General features: G+C 30.4%; 5 non-coding genes across 5 annotated transcripts; all 5 read left to right on the forward strand.

Annotated features, from left to right (window-relative positions):
• The first annotated feature begins 3,795 nt into the window (after positions 1-3,795).
• TRNAI-AAU (transfer RNA isoleucine (anticodon AAU)) lies at positions 3,796-3,869 on the forward strand. Its single transcript has one exon. It is a non-coding gene; the product is annotated as a tRNA-Ile (tRNA).
• An 85-nt stretch (positions 3,870-3,954) lies between these two features.
• Positions 3,955-4,028, forward strand: TRNAI-AAU (transfer RNA isoleucine (anticodon AAU)). The gene has a single exon. It is a non-coding gene; the product is annotated as a tRNA-Ile (tRNA).
• Positions 4,029-4,113: 85 nt separating this feature from the next.
• Positions 4,114-4,187, forward strand: TRNAI-AAU (transfer RNA isoleucine (anticodon AAU)). The gene has a single exon. It is a non-coding gene; the product is annotated as a tRNA-Ile (tRNA).
• Positions 4,188-4,272: 85 nt separating this feature from the next.
• On the forward strand, positions 4,273-4,346 carry TRNAI-AAU (transfer RNA isoleucine (anticodon AAU)). Its single transcript has one exon. It is a non-coding gene; the product is annotated as a tRNA-Ile (tRNA).
• Positions 4,347-4,426: 80 nt separating this feature from the next.
• Positions 4,427-4,500, forward strand: TRNAI-AAU (transfer RNA isoleucine (anticodon AAU)). Its single transcript has one exon. It is a non-coding gene; the product is annotated as a tRNA-Ile (tRNA).
• Positions 4,501-23,499: the final 18,999 nt, after the last annotated feature.

Here is a 23,499-nt window from a genome sequence, read left to right on the forward strand (position 1 = left end):
ATCTCAAGCCATCGAATTAATCCTTGATCACAACACTCGGTTCCTTTTGAACTTAATGGCATGCCATTCGTGTATAGATCGGTTATTACATTTATATGAGCTTTATTATCATTCCCGCTTCATTTCAATCTTTTCACAATAATCTATATATACCATACAATCTATTTCATCAATTCTTTACCATTTAATATCTCGTATCAGTTCGCATTTGCCACATAATTCATATTTTACGGTTTAGTCTTTTAGATGCGAAAATCATAGAAATTATACTTATATATAAAATTAATAGGTACAAACACAATTTAAACATAATAAGTGAAGACATTAAGTTCCATATTAACTTACTTGGGAAAACAACAACCAAAAAGCATCAGAGGCTAATTCGTAATTTCTCCTTTTTCATGATTAACCTCTGATCTATAATAATTCATTACAATTTGTCAATTCCAATTATTTCATTTCATCCTAATATAAACATAAATCAGTTAAATTTCACTTTTGAAAGTTCTCTAAAATTTTGCATTTTATTCAATTTAATCACTAAAACCAAAATAGCTATATCTTTCAAATTTAAGCTTCATTTTTCAATTTGGTTTCAATTGCATCCTTCTACAAACCTATACTATCAATAATTACAGAAATTCTATATCAATTTTAAAATATTTACACTTTAGTCCCTAAGTTCAAAATTAATAATTTTACTTTACAAATTAGTCCTATTACATTCTTAAGCTTCAAATCCTACCATTAAACATAAAAACCTCAAAAATTATCAATGAAAACTTTTAAAACTTTAACAATTTTACGATTTAATACATGAATTAGCTAAATTAAGTTACAATGATCTCAAAATATAAAAATTACGAAAAATCGGCTACAAAAGACTTACCATGCAAATAGCAAAAGGTTTGAACTTCTAACAATGACTTCCCTTTGTTTCTTTTAACTCCAAATGGTGAAGAAAGAAAGAAAGTGAAGATGATCGCTTTATTTTTATGTTTTATTCATTTATTATATTATATTATATTATATATAAATTTAATATTATAGATTAATTAATCATTAAACCGTCCACCCACATTTTAAAGTGGATTAATTGTCATATTAGACTCTTGTCTAATTGTTACATAAGTCTTTTAACAATTAAAATTTTATAACAATTTTCTTTTATCACTTTTATAATTTAGTAATTATACCTTAATTAGTTATTAATTCGGTGAAATTATCTATCAAAATTCAATTCACCTATATAATAACTTTATAAATATTTAATAAAAACATTTACGAGCTCAGTTTACGGAAACAAGGTCTTGACATCTCATTTTACGATTCCACTGACTTTAAGGGCAAAACATTTATACTCTAACTAACTATTCAATTAACAAATTCGTCAAACCAAAATTTAATGTAGTAACATAATTAAATCGTAAATATTAATAAATAATATTTATGGACCTGATAATTAGAAAATAAGATTTCAAAATCACTATTTCTGACATCACTAAAAATCAGATTATTACATGGAATGTTAAATTTAAGGGATATAGAAAGGGCTTCAACTTCCTTAGGAACATGAAGCTTAGTATCCAAGTAATGAGAGATTCTCAAAACGGTGTTGTTTGACGGTGAACAAAATTTATTGGCGATAAAAGAAAATTGAGATTTTCTAAAAAGTTGAAAATCTAAGAGATTTGAATGTAAAGTTTTGTTTTTGTGATTGAAATGGGGACTGCAACATTCATTACCACTACGTTTATAATGATTGGCTGAAGCACCTTGAGAATTCAGTACCCATTTGAAGAAAACCATGAAAAGGAAAAGATTCAATATCCAATTGAAGAAAAACCATGAAAAGGATAAGATTTGGAAAGGGATTCTTATAAATTTAAAAAAAAAAAAACATTGATTCAAGTAAAATGGTGAAAACCTAGCTAAACATAAAATTTATTTTATTAATGTGTCATCCATTAATATTGTCAACCTCAAGTTCCAATATGTTAGCAGAAAAAAAATTCAGATACTAAAATAAAAAATTAAAAGTATAAATATCACATTGATAATTTTATCAAAATATTAGAGAATTTTTTATCATAATCCTAAAAATAATTGTGAAAATAAATAAATCATACAGATAATTGCAATTTTTTTATTAACTTTTATTTCATGAATACTTGTTGTTGTCATATATGATAAATAATCGATTGAAAGGATGAGTTATTAGATTTGGATGTAATAAAATTTTTATATGGAAACAATTAATCGTGTGGAAAGACAAAGATTTACAACGGAAAGGTTAGACATGTGGACTATCTAATGACCTATTTAAAGAAGAATTTTGTGTTGAATGACATTTTGGCAGATTTATTTGTTTCTCGAAGCAATGCCTTCTGTTATAGTTCCATAGGTGTTATGTATATAGTGGCATTATTAGCTAAAGGTGAAGTACCAATAAGTTTGTCTTTGGTCTCGCAACAAGGATCACATGACCCTTTGATGCAAAAGGGGATTAATAATTGATCTACTTGTTATACCCCTAAATCCAATTAAGGACATGTGGCAAGTCAGAAGATTGCTCAAGTAGCAAATCCGTCAGCAATCAATTGAAAAGTCATCTACGAGCTTCACCTCTTGGCATAATCATTCGAAAAGGCACAAAACTTTCGATGTTCAGACCTTTAGGCCTCTGGTAATGACGTGATGTCATTGGTCACTAAATACCACGTGAATTCAACTGTCCTATACTGTCAAGTCAAAACGAATGACAGGATCTGTCTCATCATAACTACTTCGTCCCATCAAGGACATCCATCCCACACATTTCTTAATAATGGTTAGATGGTAAGTCCAACACGTAAGTATAATCCTACACGAGACCTTTGCCTATAAGTATCTCCAAGAACGATGAAGAAATGATCAACTCTCTAAAAAGACCGTCTATATTTTGCCAACTTAGTTCCTACTCTCAACCTTAATACTCTCCTCTCCTCCACTCTTTGTAACCTTCAACTCTCCGTCCCAATTGGATAAACTAACCTCCGTGACAACCACTATATCCTCTTTCTTATCTCCCCTTTATTGTACCAGTATATCAATAAAATGCAAAATCTCCTGGTATCGCATTCTTAGCCTTACGACATAGCTAATGAATCCACCTCTATTTCATGATCCCAACAGTAACGATGAGCCCTTCCTCATCAATTTTGTCCAACCCAAACAACTTGTACACAACCTCAGTTGTACCATTTAACTTCAACTCATTGGTGTTTCCTTATTGCAAATTATATAAATTTGAATCCAATAATATCACTTGATATAAAATTTGTTGAGGTGAAAAACATTTTTATTACTTTTGGTAACTGTTATTTTGCTGACAAATTTCCCATTGTTCATCCTAATAAATCATAAATTTAATTTTCAAGTGCCAGACTATTTTGATGTTACTTGAAAATTAATTACTATTGCCAAGTTTATTGTTTTCAAAAAGTTAATTTTTCTTTTCATTGATTTTCATGGATATTTTCTGTAAGGATAAATCCCCTTGGAATTCCTTTCACTGAGAACGGGATGTTAGCAAACAGAATAAGCTAAAACAAATTAGTTTGATAACAAAAATTAGATGATCTGTTAAGTACGTTTTACTTAAAGCAATGATCTATTAGTTACAGCGTCATGTTAATAAGGCGAAGGTCGCAGCTTCGAGAAATGCATGGGCCGCTAAACACATTTTTCCGTCTTTTGGGAAAACGGCAACGTTTTATAGTATATTTAATATAGAATTCAAAGTAAGAAGTCAACGGCCTATTAGCTCAGCTGGTTAGAGCGTCGTGCTAATAACGCGAAGGTCGCAGGTTCGAGACCTGCATGGGCCAGTGAAAGCAACTTCCTCTAATTTTTTGGGAAAACGGCAACGTTTAATATTATTTATAAAATCAGAACACAGAGAAAGAAATCAACGGCCTATTAGCTCAGCTGGTTAGAGCGTCGTGCTAATAACGCGAAGGTCGCAGGTTCGAGACCTGCATGGGCCAATGAAAGCAACTTCCTCTAATTTTTTGGGAAAACGGCAACGTTTTATATTATTTATAAAAACAGAACTCAGAGTCAGAAATCAACGGCCTATTAGCTCAGCTGGTTAGAGCGTCGTGCTAATAACGCGAAGGTCACAGGTTCGAGACCTGCATAGGCCACTAAAAGCAACTTCCTCTAATTTTTTGGGAAAACGGCAACGTTTTATATTATCTATTAAAACAGAATTTTGAGTAAGAAGTCAATGGCCTATTAGCTCAGCTGGTTAGAGCGTCGTGCTAATAACGCGAAGGTCGCAGGTTCGAGACCTGCATGGGCCATTATTAGTTCATTCTTTTACTTTTGGGAAAACGGAGATGTTTTTGCTTTAGAGAAGAAGAATTTAAAAATTGAAAACAAGGGCCTATTAGCTCAGTTGTTTAGAGCGTCGTGCTAATAACGCGAAGGTCGCAGGTTCGAGACCTGCATGGGCCACTTATGATATTTTTTCTTCCATTTCAATTAGGGCTGCTTGTATCTTTTTATGTAAACGGTGTCGTTAACCGCAGGCCAACGCAATTTAATTTTAGTAGTCCATTTACTTTTATGTTGTTTTAATATTCCATTTATTTTTATATTTTAACCATAAACCACCAAAATTTGAAAATAATTAATAAAGTTTTGAAATTTCATAAATTTCTGTTGATATATAAAAGTATCTCTTTATTTTAAATATTTTACCATAAGACACTTATCAATCTTCTATTTCTTTTTGTTAATTCAAAAACTGCATTAATAGTGTATTAAATAATTTTCTATATATCATTTATTCAATTTATTGTGTTAATTAAGAGACACAAAATAAAATATCTAGATTGAAATAATAATAATAATGAATTAATTAATATTTCTTCTCTTAAATTTACTAATTAATTAACTTTGGTTTTGTCTACCATTTACAGTATATTCAAGTTTGAGTATCTACTATTTATTGTGAGTAATTGATATTATGAAATGGATAGGTTGTTGTTGATGGAAACAAACGACCCGATATTAATGACCTATAGCTTCTACTGTTTCAGGTAAACATGATTCGTTAGCGATTTCTTTCGAGCAAGTCCAAGTCCCAGACGGTATTTGATCGGCAAACCTTGATAAGGATGTCAGCCAGGCATTGTAAAAAATCGGCAAACCTTGATAAGGAAATCAGCCAGGCATTATAAAAATTAAATTCATTACTTGGAATGTTCGTGGGTTTTGGAACCCACGAGCAAAAAAGGTCTCCTTCATATGCTGGGAGAAAACAATCCCCAAGTGGTTTTCCTTATCGATACCAAGCTGAAGGATTCAAAAATGTAAGAAGAAAGAAGGTGATGTGATTTTGCTAATGGTATTGATGTTAATGCATGTGGATCAAGTGGGAGTTTGTCAATCTAGTGGAATGAGGGTTGTTTTATTTGGGGTTTGTAGTTTTGTAATACCCTTAGTCCATCCAGATCATTGATATTGAGCTACAGAATCCTATATATAGTACAAAAAGGAATAGTTATAGACCTTTAATGGATAAATCAAATTGAAAATCATTATCTATCATAATATGTCAATCAGAACAAATTTAAACCTTTCTCGAACAAATTCGGATCGAACATGGACCCAATTGTAAAATTTGAAAACTACAGGGTCAACATCATGACATTGTCAATTAATATGTCACGTCAAGACGTCGGAGCACTAATCGAGTTGCTTTCGTAATGGTATGTTGTTAGGGAGAGCTCAGTCACGATACTATAGTGAAATAACTTCATGACTAAATGAGTTTTTAATTAATAGGCGAAAAGATAGAACTTAATTAGAAATCATTTGAGTCTCAATTGCATATGTCCAATTGATGCCTCCACTAGCTCATTGAAACCATAAATGAATCGCATAATAAATAAAATGAAGAAATAGGAAACATTTGGAAATGATTAAGCTTTTCTCCAAAATAAAAATGAAAATGGAGAAATGAAATTATTTGAAAATAATTGTGGTTTTCTCCAAAATGAAAATGAAAATGAAAATGAAAACGAAAAATGAATTTATTTTTTTCGAATAAATGAAGTTCAAAAATGGAAATAAATCATTTAGTCATAGTGAACCGTTGAATGCAAAAATATTAAATATATTTTCTCATAGATTCTTTTATGGTAAAGTCGTCGCGATTTTAACAAAATTAGAATTGGGTTAAGAGAATTATTTAATTAAAAATATATTGAAGTTTATTTTTGGAAAATAGAAAAAAAATTGAGTTAGATTAAATTATAAAGTATTGGATTAAAAAATCAAAAAGTACTTATAATTGGATCTAATATGGAAAATGCCCAAGAACCCCTTATGTAATAAGGGGGGATGACCAACCCTAATAATAATTAACTAGGGTTGTCACCCCTACATCCTAGTTGAACTAGGATTTCGTTTTCTAGTTAAAATAAATTTCTCTAATTCAATAAGGGTTCTACATTCTCTCCTTATAAATAGATGGCACCGGTAAAACTATTTACAAAACAAAATTTAGATGTCGTTATTCTACACAAAATAAATATATTTTTATTCTCTAAGAGTTAAATTTATTAAAAGGTGATCATGAGCCGGATTGGACCAGATTCATATCGGACCCAAACAAAAATTTAAACCCGTTTGCTAGACCCTAGACTCGGCCTGACCCGAAAAATGGGCCTAAAATTTTTTTCAAGCCCAACTCGAATAAAAATACTAAAACTGGGGTTCGGCCCATCCATATTAATTTTTTATATTATATTATTTTTACATAATTTTTAAATATATATATAATACATCAAAATACTAAAAATATTAAAATAAATATTTTGAATAAATTGAAAATAAATTTTAAAAATATGTATACTTAAAAATAATACTAAGATAGATACAACTTAACAAGAAAATGTCTCTAAAATAATAATAAAATTAACAATAAAACAAGTTTTATACAATATCCAAATAATAACAACAAAATAGTAAAATGGTAGCAAAATAGGGAGAAAATAACAAGAAAGTATTATTAAAATAACAAAAATAGCAATTTTTTTTGTCATTTAATGAATTCATGTCGGCTCGGGCTCGGGCAGAAAATGTCTTACTCAAGGCCCAACTCATTTTTAAAACGGGCCCTATTTTTTTGCCCAATCTATTTTTTGGGCCTATATTTTTACCCAAATCCTCCCACTTTTCGGGTGGGTCTTCAGGTCAGATTGGGTGGCTTGGCCCATGGGCAGGTCTAAATATATTCTTCAGAAAACTATTTCTAAGTTTCTGTGTTTGACTTGTTTTGTTCGAGCCCACACTCGAAGCAATTCGTGGTATGAGAATAGCAAAGAAGATTATTTGGTTGAAAGCTGAGAATGACAAAGATCCATCTATTCGAAAACATAGGTACAATTTCGGCCTAGGTTTATTGCTAAAAATATCACAAACCGTGTCAATTTTCAAAATTTTTATTTTCTGCTATGCAAAAAATAATTTTTTCGAACCAAAATTTTTCCAACAATTGGAATCAGAGCTACGATTGTGCTATGTTTATAGTGTAAATCGAGACTAAAATTCTCTCTTTTTCATGTATGATTATATTTGATAAGATGTGACATTCTCGTAATTATATGTATGTTTAGGGGAATGTATGTGAATGAATTTATAATGCTATTTTATTATTTTACTATTATGGATGATAAAGTAATTTTTGCCAAAGTTGTACTTCCTAAAATTTAAATGTAATTCATTATTATCTCGAACATGTATATTTTAGATCGTAGATTATCATCTCCACACAAAGTTTTATTTTATTATTTATTTCGAATAAAATATGTGAGTCTGAAATAGACATAGAAATTTTGTAACCTAATTTTTTCGGGCAAAACCCAAAAAACCAAGATGCATCCAAACTAATCGAGACGACACGAACCCAACCCAACCAAACTAGGAAGTGACCAACTGTGGTCTGACAGTTGCAGGTGGTGGTTCGACAGTAGTGGCGGTAGTCGACAACGATGACACAAAAATGGCGATGGAAAGATGACAATGGTAGAAACGTGAATCGGTATCACAACAGAAGTTCGTGGTGGCAAAATTGAAGACCCAAAGTATGCTTTGGAGTGAATTTTGTAATTTTGCACATTTTATTTTTCTAGAATGGAATCATAGAAGCTTTGGCTGGTTAGATTTGTAATGACCCAAAATTCATGGGCACCCAAAAAGTGAGTTATAGGGCCCCCGTCTTAGTAAACCGAGTTATAAATAATTAAGATTTAATTAGGTGAATTTAATCTAATTAAGAATAATTAGGAAAAATGACTAAATAGAATAAGGTGTAAAAGTTTAATTATAAAGTAAAAGAAAATAAGAGTGACTAAATAGGTAAATAAGCCAATAGATGAAGCGGCAATACATAGAAAAATCTTAGATTTTTCTTGATTTATATTATAAAAATATTATTTAATTAAAACATTATAAATTATATTAATTAAAGTTAAGATATTATATTATAGGAAATAAATAAAATAAAGACAATTGTATGGTAATAAAATATACATGTGTAATAATCATATTTGTACAATTGTAAATTAAATACTTAATTACTTTTTATTTAAGTAAAAAGATATTTATTAATTAAATATCTATATTATAAGATTTTTGTATGATAAATAAATTAAAAATTTGTCAAATGGATGGTGGTGATATTGTACAAATGTATAAAAATATATGTGTACAATTGTAGTATTTATACTTGTGATTAAATAGATATTTACTATAGCGTATTATTATTATTATTATTATTATTATTATTATTATTATTAATTTATTAAATTATAATTTATATTAATTATATTATGAGATTTTATAGGATGAATAAATAAAAATATGACAAATGTAGGGTGAGCAAAATCCGATTCGATTCAAAAACTCGATAAAAAATTCAAATTTTGAATTAAATAGTTCGAGTTATTTGAATTAATCAAGTTATTCGGATCAACTCGAATAAAAAATTAAGTTTTTCGGTTTAACTCGAATATGAATTACACAATTCGAGTTATCCGAAAATCCGAATAAGAAAAGACAAAACTACATAGTTTTGATAAATGTTTACTTTATTAAAAGTTAAAATTCAAAATAATTAAGTTAAAAGGTAAAACTATGTCGTTTTTATAAATGTTTACTCATTAAGTTAAAAGACTAAATTATTATATTATTCATGTAGTTAAATAATCTTGTACTTCATCTACTAGTTAAATAATCGGTCCATCTAAACAGAACATTAAGTATAAATAATAGGATTCGTTAACTCGACTCGATTTGACTCGAAATTTTTTGGCTCGATTCGATTTGATTCGAAAAAATTTCAAATTGAGTTCGGTTGCTAAAATAGGATTTGTCAACTCGACTAACTCGAAAATTTTTGACTCGATTTGACTCGACTCGATCGAATACTCACCCCTAGACAAATGTATGATGATGGAATAGTACATGTGTAAAATATGTATTTAAACACTTGTATTATAATGATATATTTTCTTAAATTTTAAGTAAAGATATTTATATATTATATATTAAATTATTATATTAATAAAATCTATATTAGTTAAATTTTAAAAGAATATAAAGTAAATAATAAAAAGAAACAAAGCAACAGAATAAAGAAGGAAAGCAGAGAACATTTCGAAAGTAGCAGGAAGAAAGAAAGAAAGAAAAATAAAAGGAAAAACTAGGATTTTAAAGCTTGAAGTTTAAATAGGTAAGTTAATTAAGTCATGTTCTCTTAATTTTGATGTTTTAGAAGCTTTAGAACAAAGTTTTTTTGAAATTAAATTGAGTTTTTGGAAGTTTTAGGTTTTTGAACATAGTTCATGTTGAACAAAATAATGAATTAGGGATTTAATTAAATGAATTTTAAGTTAGAATTGATTAAAGGATAAATTGTAAATTAGGCTATAAGTTTTGTGTTGTAGGGATTAAATTGAAAGAAGTTTTAAATTAGGGTTTTATTATGAACATTAGATAGTTAAGTAGAATATGGAAGGAAATTGAATAGAAATAAAGTATGAATTGAGTTAGAAAAGTAAATGAGTTAATTAGGATTAAATTGGAATTAGGGTATAAATTGGATAGAAATTTAGTTATTATTATTAATTAGTGCTGTAATTAATAGTGTAAATTATTATTATTTTCGTAGCTAGCAAAGAACCCGAGACATTGGCACAAAAAGGAAAGGAGAAAGTTATCGAGGAGTAATCGCAAAATTCGAGTTTGTATTACTATAATTCAAGTTATTCATTATTTAATGTTTATTTTGATATTTATATTTAATAAGTGAATATGAGGTAAGTGTTAATATTGAGATGAATGAAAGCTGATATTGAATTAATAGTATATTTGAATTGAATTTAAATGATTTGTGATCAAAATTGAAGGTGAAAGTGAAATTGAAATTGAAAGTGACAGGAATTGCAAATTGAAAATCCCTATTAACTAGTCGAGCTAAGTCGGATATAGTTGGCATGCCATAGGATTGGAAGTGTTCAGTGATACTTCGACCTCGAGTCGATGAGACACTGGGTGTCACTTTATTGCTTCGAACTATCTGATGAGGCACTAGGTGCCATTCTGGTGTGTTGGCTGGATCCGTGTATCCACCAAGGTCCGAATCTTGTTAATAGGGATAAACGATGTGAAAAAGGAAAACTGAATAGAAAATGAAAAATGGATGCATATAAGTGATATGTGATGAAATTGAGAAATTAGAATGAAATGGATAAATCAAAGGTTTCAAAGGTTATTAGTACCTAATTGTTTATGATATTTGGTTGTTATTTGGTTAAATTGAATTGTTATTGATATAGAATGAAAGTAGTGTATAAATTAAAGTAGTATGTGTTCATGTATTACATGATTGATTATGTGAAAATTTATTTGGTTATTTATAATTTGAATTATAGTAATACCATTGAGTATAAAATACTCAGCGTATGGTTGTTTCCGTGCGCAGATCAATAGGTTTTCAGAGTCTCGGTTCAGCATCCAGGCTATCCCGACTCCAGTGCAAAACTCGATAATGTATTCTTCTTTTGGCAAAAGTGGCATGTACATAGGTGTTAATTTGGTCACTTTAAAATGCTATATAATTTTTGTTGTAAAGAATGGTATTTGGTATTTTGGTGTTTAAACTAATGAAATGGTATGAAAATTTACATGATATGCATGGTATAATTGGTGCTAAATTTAGAATGGATGAATGAAATTCTAATTTAATTTTTAATGGTAACATAAATGTTCATAGAGTAAATTATCAAATTATTGTTATAAGTATGATTTTAATACGATTAAACATGAAATTGCATTGGTTGAAATACTGGAATTGGTTTGGTTGTGATTTGAAATTGTAGGGAAGGTTAGATATTTATAAAAGAGTTATATTGAGTTTTTTTTTTTTAAAAAGAGTCAATTAGCAAAAGTTTTAGATGAATTTATGATTATATTATAATATGTTCGATAATTATTTGAATATTAATCGTAAATTGTTCGATTGTCCGGTAATGCCTCGTAACCCTGTTCCAGTGACGATTTAAGGTTAGGGGGTGTTACAAGATTCATTTAATTTTATGCTTTTAATTTTTTGAGATAAACATGATGATAATTATATGACTGTGAATGTTTGTTCATGCATATATAAGATAAGCATGCCATATAGATTAGGAAGAATTCCACATGTACTTGTCATGCATATATTGACCATTCATGATTGAAACTGAAATTTAAAAACTTTGCATGTTTTTTAAATATTGAGTGGGAGAAGGTCCATTAACAAGACCTACGGCCTCTATCAATGGTCCCTTATGATGGCATAAAATGGACCTACTACAAGGTAGATGTTGTCATGTGGATTTCACTAAGAAGACTTCCTAAAAGTAAGAAAATTTTTCTTATAATTGTATATTAGTTAGATCAGCCTCTATGGTAGATATTATCATGCGATATATCAAGAAATTTTTTCTTCAAAGAGGACAACTAGTCACAGCATTTTACTCGGTGAGATTGTTCCAATATAACTCATTTGTGGTGCATGATACAATAGGTGTTGAGTTGATGGTTATACACTCAAGATCTTTTAGTTAAATAACTCCCCAAGGAGTTATGCTTAAGTTAGAAAGATGGTCAAACGTTACACAATTATTAGTACATGCGAATGCCTAAGGAATTAGGCTCGTCTAATTGGCATGTTACTCGGTGAGATTGTTCCAATATAACTCATTTGTGGTGCATGATACGATAGGTGTTGAGTTGATGGTTATACACTCAAGATCTTTTAGTTAAATAACTTCCCAAAGAGTTATGCTTAAGTTAGAAAGATCGTCAAATGTTACACGATTATTAGTACGTGCGAATGCCTAAGGAATTAAGTTCGTCTAATTGGATGAAATTATATGTTCTCACTAGTTGATCATGATCACCCCAAGGTGACTTGATTCAGTGGGTGTAGAAATTATCGTAGCAATGGCTTCCAAATCTTTTCAAGGTTTAATGTAAGACGCATGCATTATCTTAATGCATATCGTAATGTTGCAAAATGATTTCAAACATTTGCTTAATACATAGATATTAATATATGAATGTTTTATTTTCAATTTGGAAATGGCACCAACTCCTTTATTGAAGATACTCACTGAAAACAAATTTAACGAAAATAACTATAATGAATGAAAAAGGAATCCGATAATTATCCTAAGCTATGAGAAACATAAATCAGTTCTTAATAATAAGTGCCCTCCAATCACTCAAGCTAAGGCTAGAAAATGCTAGGAAGAGTTTGATGAGACAACTCATTGCTATATGTTAGCAAGTATGACCAACAACCTTTATAAGCAACCATAGAGCTATAAGACTGCCAAAGTGATTCTAAATAAGCTAGAAGACATGTTTGAAGGCCAAGCTACCTTGACTTAACAGTCTGCCATAACTAGCTTGATGAATGCTCAACAACATTTTGTATAAATAGCAATGCATAAATCAATTTAAGCATATAAACTAGCCATAACTTCATAAATATAACAAATTGTATAAAATGGATCATTGTCTCTAATTCATTACTTAATGCTTCCTTATAAAATTTGTATTTGAGTAACTTTCGTACACCATTGTCTTGTTAAGCCTTAAAGCTTTACATTAACGTGTCTAATTTCATAATTTGATATAGTTTGCCATATCATTACCATTTCAATTTCAATAGTGTAACATATGACATTTTCATGTTGATATACATGAACCATAAATATTATTCGGGTTAGTGTAGCATTCGATATTCAAACCTAACAGTCGAGTTAGGTAGAAGATGTTACATTCTCAAAAACACCTAATGCTCTAGAGCTAATAAAACGAATTCTCACATACACCCAATTTTCAATTATATTCACATTTCCATTTCATATTACAAGCATACACTTTTACATAGATCATTTTAACAATGTCATTAATATTAGAAGCATAATTATACACTTCGTATCTATATATCAATCATAGAAACATAAATCATTTCTATTTCTCACTACAATATTTATATATACACAATTATTATTTACCATTCAAATTTTCAATTAATAACTAAAGATACATTCATGACGGTTACTTGACACCAAATATTTGTAAGGTAATTTACTCAATGAATATGTGTATTTGAGGGTAAATTATACTAACACAAATCAGATTCATTGTTTATTTTTGTTTTTCTGTTGTCCTTCGATGCTCTGACCTTGTTTTCAACCTCATTCAATAAACTGACTATATAAATTATATTGAATCCTCATTTATAAACATATAAATATTCAATTTAAACACATTTTACATACTTTTTAATTTAGTCTCTTATAACCCAATTATTCAATTTTTTGTATTTTACAATCTACCGATCAAATCTAAATTTGACTTCGTAATTATACTCCAAAGACCTCAAATTATTCTTTAACAATACAACCCAAAATTTTCTTTCTTTACAATTTGATCCCTAACAATTCAACGATGACTATAAGATTCTAACTCAATTCAAATTACCCTTAGTTAACCCACCTCACTATCAACGTGATCTTACACAAAACTAAGCTTAGCCACACTTCATCTCATGGTAAAAGTGAGCCTAAAAATTAGTCCAAGTCCAATTCAAATATAAAATGCTAAAATTCGAGTCTGACCCAGTCTACCCGTATTAATTTTTTATATTATTTTTTATATTATTTTTTAAGAATATAAAACAGTAAATAAATTAAAATAAATGTTTCCAATAAATTGAAAATAAATTAAAAATACATTTATACTTAAAGAACACTAACATAGGTGCAACTTAACAAATAAATGATTCTAAAATAGTAGCAAAATTAATAATAAAATAAGAGTTATACAATATCCAAACAATAACAACAAAATAGTAGTAACATAATAGTGAAATAATAACAAAACAATGAGAAAATGACATGAATTTTTTTTTTCTTTTTGTAAATTCAAGCTGGACCGAGTAAGGCTTAGGTCAAAAAGATTTATCCAATGCTCAGCTTATTTTTTAAATGGGCTTTATTTTTTCTATCCAAATTTATTTTCGAACTTATATTTTTATTCAAATCTTCTCACTTTTCGAGCTGCTTTTGGGTTCGCCCAAGGCGGTTTTATGAAGTCTATTCTACAAGGTATCCTTACATAGGTGATGTCATGTTTTTTTCTTCCGCAATCAGTGTCGAGAGATGGAAAGTATTATTAGCGTTTTCTGTGGCAAAAATCTGATTCAAGAAGAGTTATTCACTGGTATGCATGGTCTGACTTATGCATATCAAAATTTAATGGTGGTTTAGGGTTTCGCAATCTAGCAGAGTTTAATACTGCCCTTTTAGCTAAGCAAGGTTGGCTAATCCTCTCAAACCCAGATTTACTTGTGGCAAATGTTTTGAAAGCTCGTTATTTTCCACGCACAGATTTTATGAAGTCAAATTTAGGCCTACGCTCACCTGGAGAAGGGTATGGAGTGCAAAAGGCCTTCTGGAAGCAGGTTTGAGGTGAAGGTCGGATCGGGTCAGGTCATGACTATTTGGGATGATTTCTTGTTAGCTGGTAAGGAATGCAGACGTATTCAAGAACTAAGGTTCAATACTAACATACAACGGGTATCACAACATATTGATCAGCCTACTAAAACCTGGAATGAAGAACTCGTTTGTACCTTGAACAGATTCTCTGTATCCCTCTTTCTCAGTCTCGACCGGAGGATGTCCTGGTTTGGAATGATGAAAACACAGGTGTCTACTCTGTTCGCAGTGGTTATAAGTTGTTACAGAGGGGGGTTTACATGGGGCGTTACAAGCTAATTCTACTAAGCCTAAGGAGTTCTACAACAAGCTTTGGAGAACGAATGCCACTGAAAATATCAAAATAAATGAATATAAGTTCTCTTTAAATTTTATTCCTACTTTACAAAACCTTCATATTAAACGGATTGCCGCGTCTGTTTTGTGCCCTCGGCGTCGACAGGGATGTGAAGATTCTATTCATGTTGGGAGAGATTGCTGGCTCGGGAGTGTTGTTTGGTCATCTTTGGGAATTTCGTGGCTAGCAACGCCTGCCGATAGTAATTTCGTCGACTGTTCAAGAATGGTTGTGAAATACACTGTAGATTGGCTACTAGAAATATGTTGATTCATGAAGGGTTGGAGCAATCAGTGCAAGAGGTGTCCACTTTTGTACAGTCTTATGTGCGTGAACTAGCTGTGCTAATGGAAAGATCGATTTCTCACCAGCAACCTCTGGCTGAGCGGTGGAGTGTGCCGCAAACCCCTTTCACCAAAGTCAATTTTGATGCAGGATTTTCCAGAGAGAATCGGGAGTCAACAACTGGGGTTGTAATTAGGAATCATCAAGGACTGGTTATGGGTTCCTGCACTCATTTCAACAGAAATATATCAGACCCATGTTCAGCTGAGGCCATGTCATGGCCATACAGTTTGCTAGAGATATGGGTTTTCGCTATGTAATAATTGAAGTTGATTCCAGAACAGTGATTCAAAAGATGTCGATGGTGACAGCGGATATAAATCCCAAATAAGTGCGTATTTGAATGATGCTAGATTTTTGTTGCCTTATTTTGCAAACTGTCCTTTCTTACGGCGGATACAGAACCCCTTGAATGGTTTTATTGTAACCGATGGACTTTCCCTATCTTTTAATATCTTATTTAAAAAAATTAATTATCTAAAGCTTTTTATGTTATCACATTGATTTATTTCACCCTTAAACTTTATATAAAATGCTATTTTAGTTTCTCATTCATTTTTTAATTTTTTATCTTTTAATTTATATTTTCTTTCAAATCACTTTTAAAATGGACAAAATTTAATTTTTTAACTTTATTGACATAAATTGTTACGTGAATAATATATCAATATTTAATTAATTTTTAAATTTTAAATATTCAAAAATTTATAAAAATATTTTTAAAAATACTAAAATGATTTAAAAAATATAAACAAAAGTGATCAAAGATCAAATTTTTTATAAAATTAAAGAATCAAATAAATTATTATGTGATGAACTAATAATTAATTCCATTAGTATTGTGATGATAACATATGTGTAAGAAAACAAAGCATGGATTGTGTCAATTGCATCTCCTTTTTATGTTGTTGGATATTAGTATATTTTATAATCATTTTATGGAATTTTATATAATTATGGTGACCTTTATTTAATTAAATTGAATTAGATTTTCATGTTAAAATTTTTTATAAATTATATTAAATATTTAAATGATAATTGAACATTGAAAAAGTAAAAACCCTAACAAAAGTTTTAAAACATATAATATAACAATTTAAATATAATTGGTCATGATATAAAAATACAAGAGAAGACAAAAGTTAGATAGTTAGAAGAATATAGTACGTGTATTTTGACTTGCAAACAACAACAGCCTAGAGGTGTCTATGGGCGGAATCAAGTCGGGTTCGTGCTAGATCCAATTCAAATTTTAGGCTCGTTTTTTAGGCTCGGGTCTGATATGACTTGAAAAATGGACTTGAGATTTTATTCAAGTTCGGTTCGGATAAAAATACTAAAACCCGGGTCCAGTTCACATGTATTAATTTTTTATATTATTTATTATATAATTTTTTAAATATAATACATCAAAATACTAAAAAATTAACATAAATATTTCTCAACAAATTGAAAATAAATATATATTTATACTTAAATAAAACTAAGATAGGTGCAATTTAACGAGCAAATATCTCTAAAATAGCAACAAAATTAATAATAAAACAAGAGTTATATAATATCTAAACAATAACTATAAAATAGTATCAACATAATAGTGAAATAGTAGCAAAATAGTGAAAAAATAAAAATAAAATAGAAAAAGGAAACAATAAAAAATAGCAAGGAAAAACAACAGTTTTTTTTTTGCATATTCGGGCCGGGCTCGGGCCAAAAAAAGTCTTACCCGAGGCCCGAATCATTTTCTAAACGGGTCTTTTTCTAGTCAAAACTCATTTTCCGAGCCTATATTTTTTTACCCAAACCCTTCTATTTTTCGAGTGGGCCTTCGGGTCAAGCTGGGTGGCCAGGCCCATAGACAGGTCTACAAAAACTCGAAATAAGTTTTGGGGAGTTTAATAAAAATTTTAAGAATTTAATTAAATTTTATAAGATTAATGAAATTTTTCAAAACTTGTAAAGCAAGTTTAATTAAATTAAAAAAAGTATAATGAGAATTTTCAAATTGAACCCCATAAGGATCGTCTTTTGTCTTTATTCATGATGAATTATATTCACCATTAAATTCAATTCATACATAGGAATGATTATTTTGGTTTATGCTATAATTATTTTATATAAGTTTTAGTCTTTATGGAACCCGACTAAAATTAAAATATTTGGGATTTTTTAAATATGGTGACTATGAATTTTCATAAGTAGTTAGCATATAAAGGCTTTTATACAATTTGGAATTCTTTTTATATTTGATGGTTATGGGTTTTTTAAGTATTTGTTCCTATAAAGAAGTTTTATGATAATATCTTTAGTCATAAATATAAATTTCTGCTTCGTTTGTGAATAGATAACAGCGATTTCAAGTCGCTAAAATGTTTAGAATCTGAATTTAACAAACTATTAAAAAGAAGGAAAATAAAATAGATTTGAAAATGTTAAATTAAAATTTATTTGATAAATATTTTGATATAATAAAGAAAATGTTTTTGAATAAAATTTGATAAATTTCAAGTTACAATTTATTTCAAAATATTTTTAAGAAATAAATTTTAAATTTATTCATCAAACCCTTAGAAAATATTTTGAACAAGTTTAAATTGAGTAACAAAGTTTTCTAACTTTTTTTAACAAGTGAAAATTGCTCCCTAACTCAAAGTATCAATGCTTATACTAACTCAAAGTGTCAATGCTTATACCAAGAATCGATATCAATTTGAGCTTCGAAGTTCAGAAAAATCGAGCAAAAATAAAAAATATCAAAACCCTTAACAAAGTATCGAAACCTTTCAAAATTTATTGATACCTGCCTAGTATCAATACCGTTTTAAGGTTTGATGTTTTGAAAATTTTAAGAAAAATTGCTCAAGTATTGATACTTTAGCAAGTATCGATATTTCCTCTATTGTATCAATAATATAGGCTTTAGTGGTCACTACATTGAGACATTAAATATCTAAAGTATCAATATCCCTTAAAATGTATCAATACCTTTTGTTGTAGGAGTTGTTAATACTCTGATTTTTAGACCTCCAACGGTTCAATTCAATTTCCCATCAACCCAAATAGTTGGAAATCAATTAGGAGCTATAAATACCAGTTTCCAAAGCTTCTACAATAACAAAAGAGATTACAAAAGATCAAAAGCTATCAAGAAAGATCAACAATTCTTTTATCAACCATTTGTGCTCCAATTCTTCATATTTTTCTTACAAACACTTGTGAGCAATTCTTTGTATTTTTATCAACTCAAGTGTTTTTATTGTGTGAGTGCTTAGTTGGCAAACATCCTAATCTTGTAAGGATTGTTTCTTTATTTTCTCATTTGTTTACTCTTTTGAGAGGGTTTAAGTCTTAAGATATGGAGAGAAATCTTAAAGGAATTGTAAAGTTAAACATTGTCCTCAAAGGTTGATCAAATTAGTGAATTTGGAAAAATCCTTAGTTGTAGAAAGCTAAAGTAGTAGAGTAGGCAATTGGGGTTGAACCACTCTAAATTCTTGTGCTCATTGTCTCATTTTTTCATTCTTCCTTCCACAATTTTTTAAAAGGCTAATTCACCCCCCTCTTAGCTATTTTGGTTGATTGATCGAGCTAACTAAAAATAAAGAGATTGAAACAAGAGGAGATAGTGATACGTAATGAAGTGGAGGAAGCGGAAAAATGATTAAATTCATGTTGTTCGACTTGAAAAAGGAAAGATTTAAATATAATCTGAAAAAAAAAAAAGAAACATACAAATTTAGTAATAAAGAAATCAAAAACAATAAAAAAGAAATTTGAGAACAAATAAATAATAATAATAATAATAATAATAATAATAATAATATAAAAATAAATAAATAAATAAATAGATGAAATTTAAAAGTGGAAGATGGATTGAATAAACCGATGGTTGTGATGGGTAGAAGGATAAATATCCAATTGAACCTTTGAGATATAAATACAAACAAACTCAATTAATGGCTCTAATCAACCTTCCAAAAATAATCCTTGGCAAATTAAAGGGTGAAGAATGGATTCCTACAACTCCTTGAAGAAAATCGAGAAGAAAACTACTTCTAAAACCACAAGAAAGAAATCTTGCACAAAAAAATAAACTCCTAAAGTTGAAAATTTTATTAATGAAAACAATTGTCTGCTTAATGAACAATGAAGAAGCTTTTGTTTAGGCTAGCTAAGTACATCCAAATAAAACTCTAAAATATACTAAAACTCTAATTAATTAAATAAGAAGTAGTTTTAAACAAAACTTTCTTATTATCATAAACTCCTAAATAACTTAAAATACCTAATAATTATTAAAAAAATCAGAATAATAAATAAAATATTGGGCTCATGTATAATAAAAATTAAGCCTAGGACCCGAACCTAATATGAAACGCCTAAGCTTATGGGATTGATTAGGGTCATTGAAATGAAACGCCTAAGCTTGTTAACATTCTCCACATAGGATTGTCATCATAGATTGAAAGTTTAGGCCCACAAACAAAATTAATCCCTTTTAATTCATCCTCGCTCCAAAATTCATTGTCTTGAAGCTTCAACTCTTCTTCTTGAATATTTTTGTGATAAAGTCTTGAACGAGTAAGTTGAGGTTTGAATTTAGTTTATTAGATTTGGATTTTGTGATTAGGCCTTGAGGGAAACTAATCTCATCTCTATTATGGCCTTTGAATCAGACCAAGCTACTCGTATCAGATAGATTTAGCCAATGCGTGATGAATTTTTTAAAAAGAAAATTAGAATATTGTTCACTAAAAAGATAGGATTGAATTTGAAATTAAAATATAAATAAGTTAAGAACAATTCAAGAATTATAATAATAAATAAAAAAAGATTAAGGATAGAAAGATGATAAAAAATGATGATGGTGAGATAAAGAAGAAAGATATCTAATGGAACCCTTTGAAGAATAGTGTAACACCTTGATTTTTGGGGTTAGAAGTTTGAGCTTTTATGGTTAGGGTTAGTAAATAGGTTGAGCTATTGTGTTTAGTTTCGCATTTTTATGTCAGAATGGGCCTACTGGTTTTGTGGTTGGTTGTGTGTTAGTTTTGCCTGGGGTCCTAGGTTTAAGTCCTCAAGTATGTTTTGAGGAAACTATTTTGATTTAGCTTTGTTTTGGTTTTAAAAGGTTAGATAGTTATTTTTATTTGTGTTACTTATTTTACTTTTATTTTTTTGGTTTTGAGAAAAAAAAGGGAAAAAGTAACAGAAGTTTTCACGTTTTTATCTGCACGTTCCTCTTTTTCCCCTCTCCCTCTCTTATCATGAAATTTCTTTCTTTTTGGTCATTTTGGTTTCATCGTCTTGATTTGGTTTTAGGTTGTAGAGGGAGACACAATTAAGCAGCAAGTGAAGGCATTGTGGTTCACCGATTGTTGGGGCGTTTTATCGCGAATTAAGGTGTGGGTTTCGAAACTCTTTTAGTTTGTTTGTGAATTGATGATTCAATTTGATGGCAATCTGTATTTACGTGTGTGATCGAAAACCCTTCCCCTTCGTTATCAAATTTTTGATTTGTTTCGGTGAAATTCAACATTGTTTGTGTGCTTGTGAAATTGACTATTCGAAAGGTTGAATATCATGGGATGGCTTGAAACTGGGTGTGATTTTGATTTATTTATGAGTTATTAAGGATTGGGGAATGTTTCAACAACAAAGGCAAAGTCGGTAGCCTATTTCGATGCGATTTCGTGACCACACAGACGTATGCCCACACGGGCGGTTCACATGGTGGTGTGCAATTGGAATTTAGGGTTTTCGAGCTAATTTGGGTTCCACATAGCCATATGGCTGACTTGGGGAAATTAGTCGATTTTCACACGACCGTGTCCCCTGAGCACACGGGCGTGTGTGTTTGGGAATTAAGTATTTAGTGATTTGGTGCTACACGACCATGTGGCTAATTTGGGGATTTAGGAATACCACATGGGCGTGTGTTTTGGACACATGGTCGTGTCTAGTGGGCACACGAGCATGTGAGACCCTCACACGGCCGTGTCTGCCCTATACTCTATTTTAGCACAAATGGACATAGAGTTACACGGCCTGTTCATGCGGCTATGTCCCTGGCTCACACGAGTGTGTGCCTCAGCCACACAGGCGTATTGACCCCCACACGGCCAAGGCTTTTCCACACAGCCAAAGCACACGGCCGTATGGCCTTAAGCCACCAATTTTAGTTATTTGTATGTTTTCTATCTGAAAATGTGTCTGTGTGTTCCAACCCTTGACTAGGCTTTTGTGAGGGTAGTTAAGACTCTGATCTGGGCTTCGGCTTATGTGTTATTTGTGACTGTTGTGCGAGATATCTGATTCTGAATTCGGTTAACTTGGTGTGTGCATGTCTGTTTCTGTCTGACTGTCTGTCGATGTGTTATTGTTTCTGTGAGGTTGTAAGCATACATGCACTTGCATAAAGTAATTTTTGGTTGGTTGTGAAGAAAATGAATACTAATTCTAATCTGATATGGCAGTTTAACTACAACTTATCGGTATAGCGGTTTACCGCACTGTACCGCATGTATGTCAGCTTTGCTACGTACTATTATCTGATCTAGCTGTTTAAACTATGACATGTCTGTATAGCGGTTTACCGCAATGTGCTGTACGACATATACGCTAGCCTTGCATAAGGTTGGATGGGCCTTTCAAGGTCCTATGTGGTGTGTTTGGTTGGATAAGCTTAAATAGCTCTTTTGGGGTGTGATCGGGGGACGGAAAGGTGTTTTGGCTAGATGGGTAGGTTTCTAATACTTGACTACATTCATATGCATCTAGATCTGAGCTACTTGTTTGTAATTGTTTGTTCGTCATAACATTTATGACTGATTTTGTGCATTGAGGTGTTAGCGTAGTGACATTTTGGATTGTGATGATAAGTATTATTGTGTCGACCCATTGACGGGTTTATTTGTTGAATATTCTGTGTATGATTCGGTGTGCTCTGACTGTTACATATTTTTGGGACGTTGGTTCGGAGGTTGCTTTCTACTTCTGCGTATCTCTGAAAGTACTTTTCGTTATCGAACTACTGTTTGGTTTCTGATCTGTAATTCCGTTGTTAGATACGTTTTGAACTCACACTGAGCTCGTGTAGTTCACCCCTTAGTGTTTCCCCTTGCAGGTACACTTTCGAGTTCTAATGCTGGACTCGGTATGCGAAGGTCTCGGACAGTCACAGTTAAAAATAGGCTTTAATATTATTTTAATAATTTTTGAGTTTATAATTAAACACCTTGAATTGTAAGTATTGTTTTGAAAACTGTAGTACGGAATTTTGTGTTTTACGCACGTAAGTGTCATTCGGGCTGTATTTTCTTTTGAAATATCGGGATTTTATAACTGAGAATTTTACGTAACTTAAATATTGTAATGTTTTTTCAGTTTGTTAAACTAAAATTTTTCTATGATCACTTTGGTGATCAATATGAACTCTGAAATTCGGTCAAAACTTCTAGGTCGATTTTAAGGCGTTACAAACAAGCTTCAATAAATTGTACTAATGGCTTTAATCGATCCTCTAAGTTAGATAACTTGAAAAATTAAATAGTGAAGAACTACCACCAACAATCTCGGAGAAGATTGAGTTGAAAACTCTTCTAAAAAGAACAAGAAAATAATTATTGCATAGGAGAAAACTCAAAGAGTATTGTTAGTTAAATCAAAATTGGTTGTCACTACCGCTTTTTGTACAAGAAGGGA

Source organism: Gossypium arboreum, chromosome 5, assembly GCF_025698485.1.
Source record: "Gossypium arboreum isolate Shixiya-1 chromosome 5, ASM2569848v2, whole genome shotgun sequence".
In the NCBI taxonomy this organism is placed as follows: domain Eukaryota; kingdom Viridiplantae; phylum Streptophyta; class Magnoliopsida; order Malvales; family Malvaceae; genus Gossypium; species Gossypium arboreum.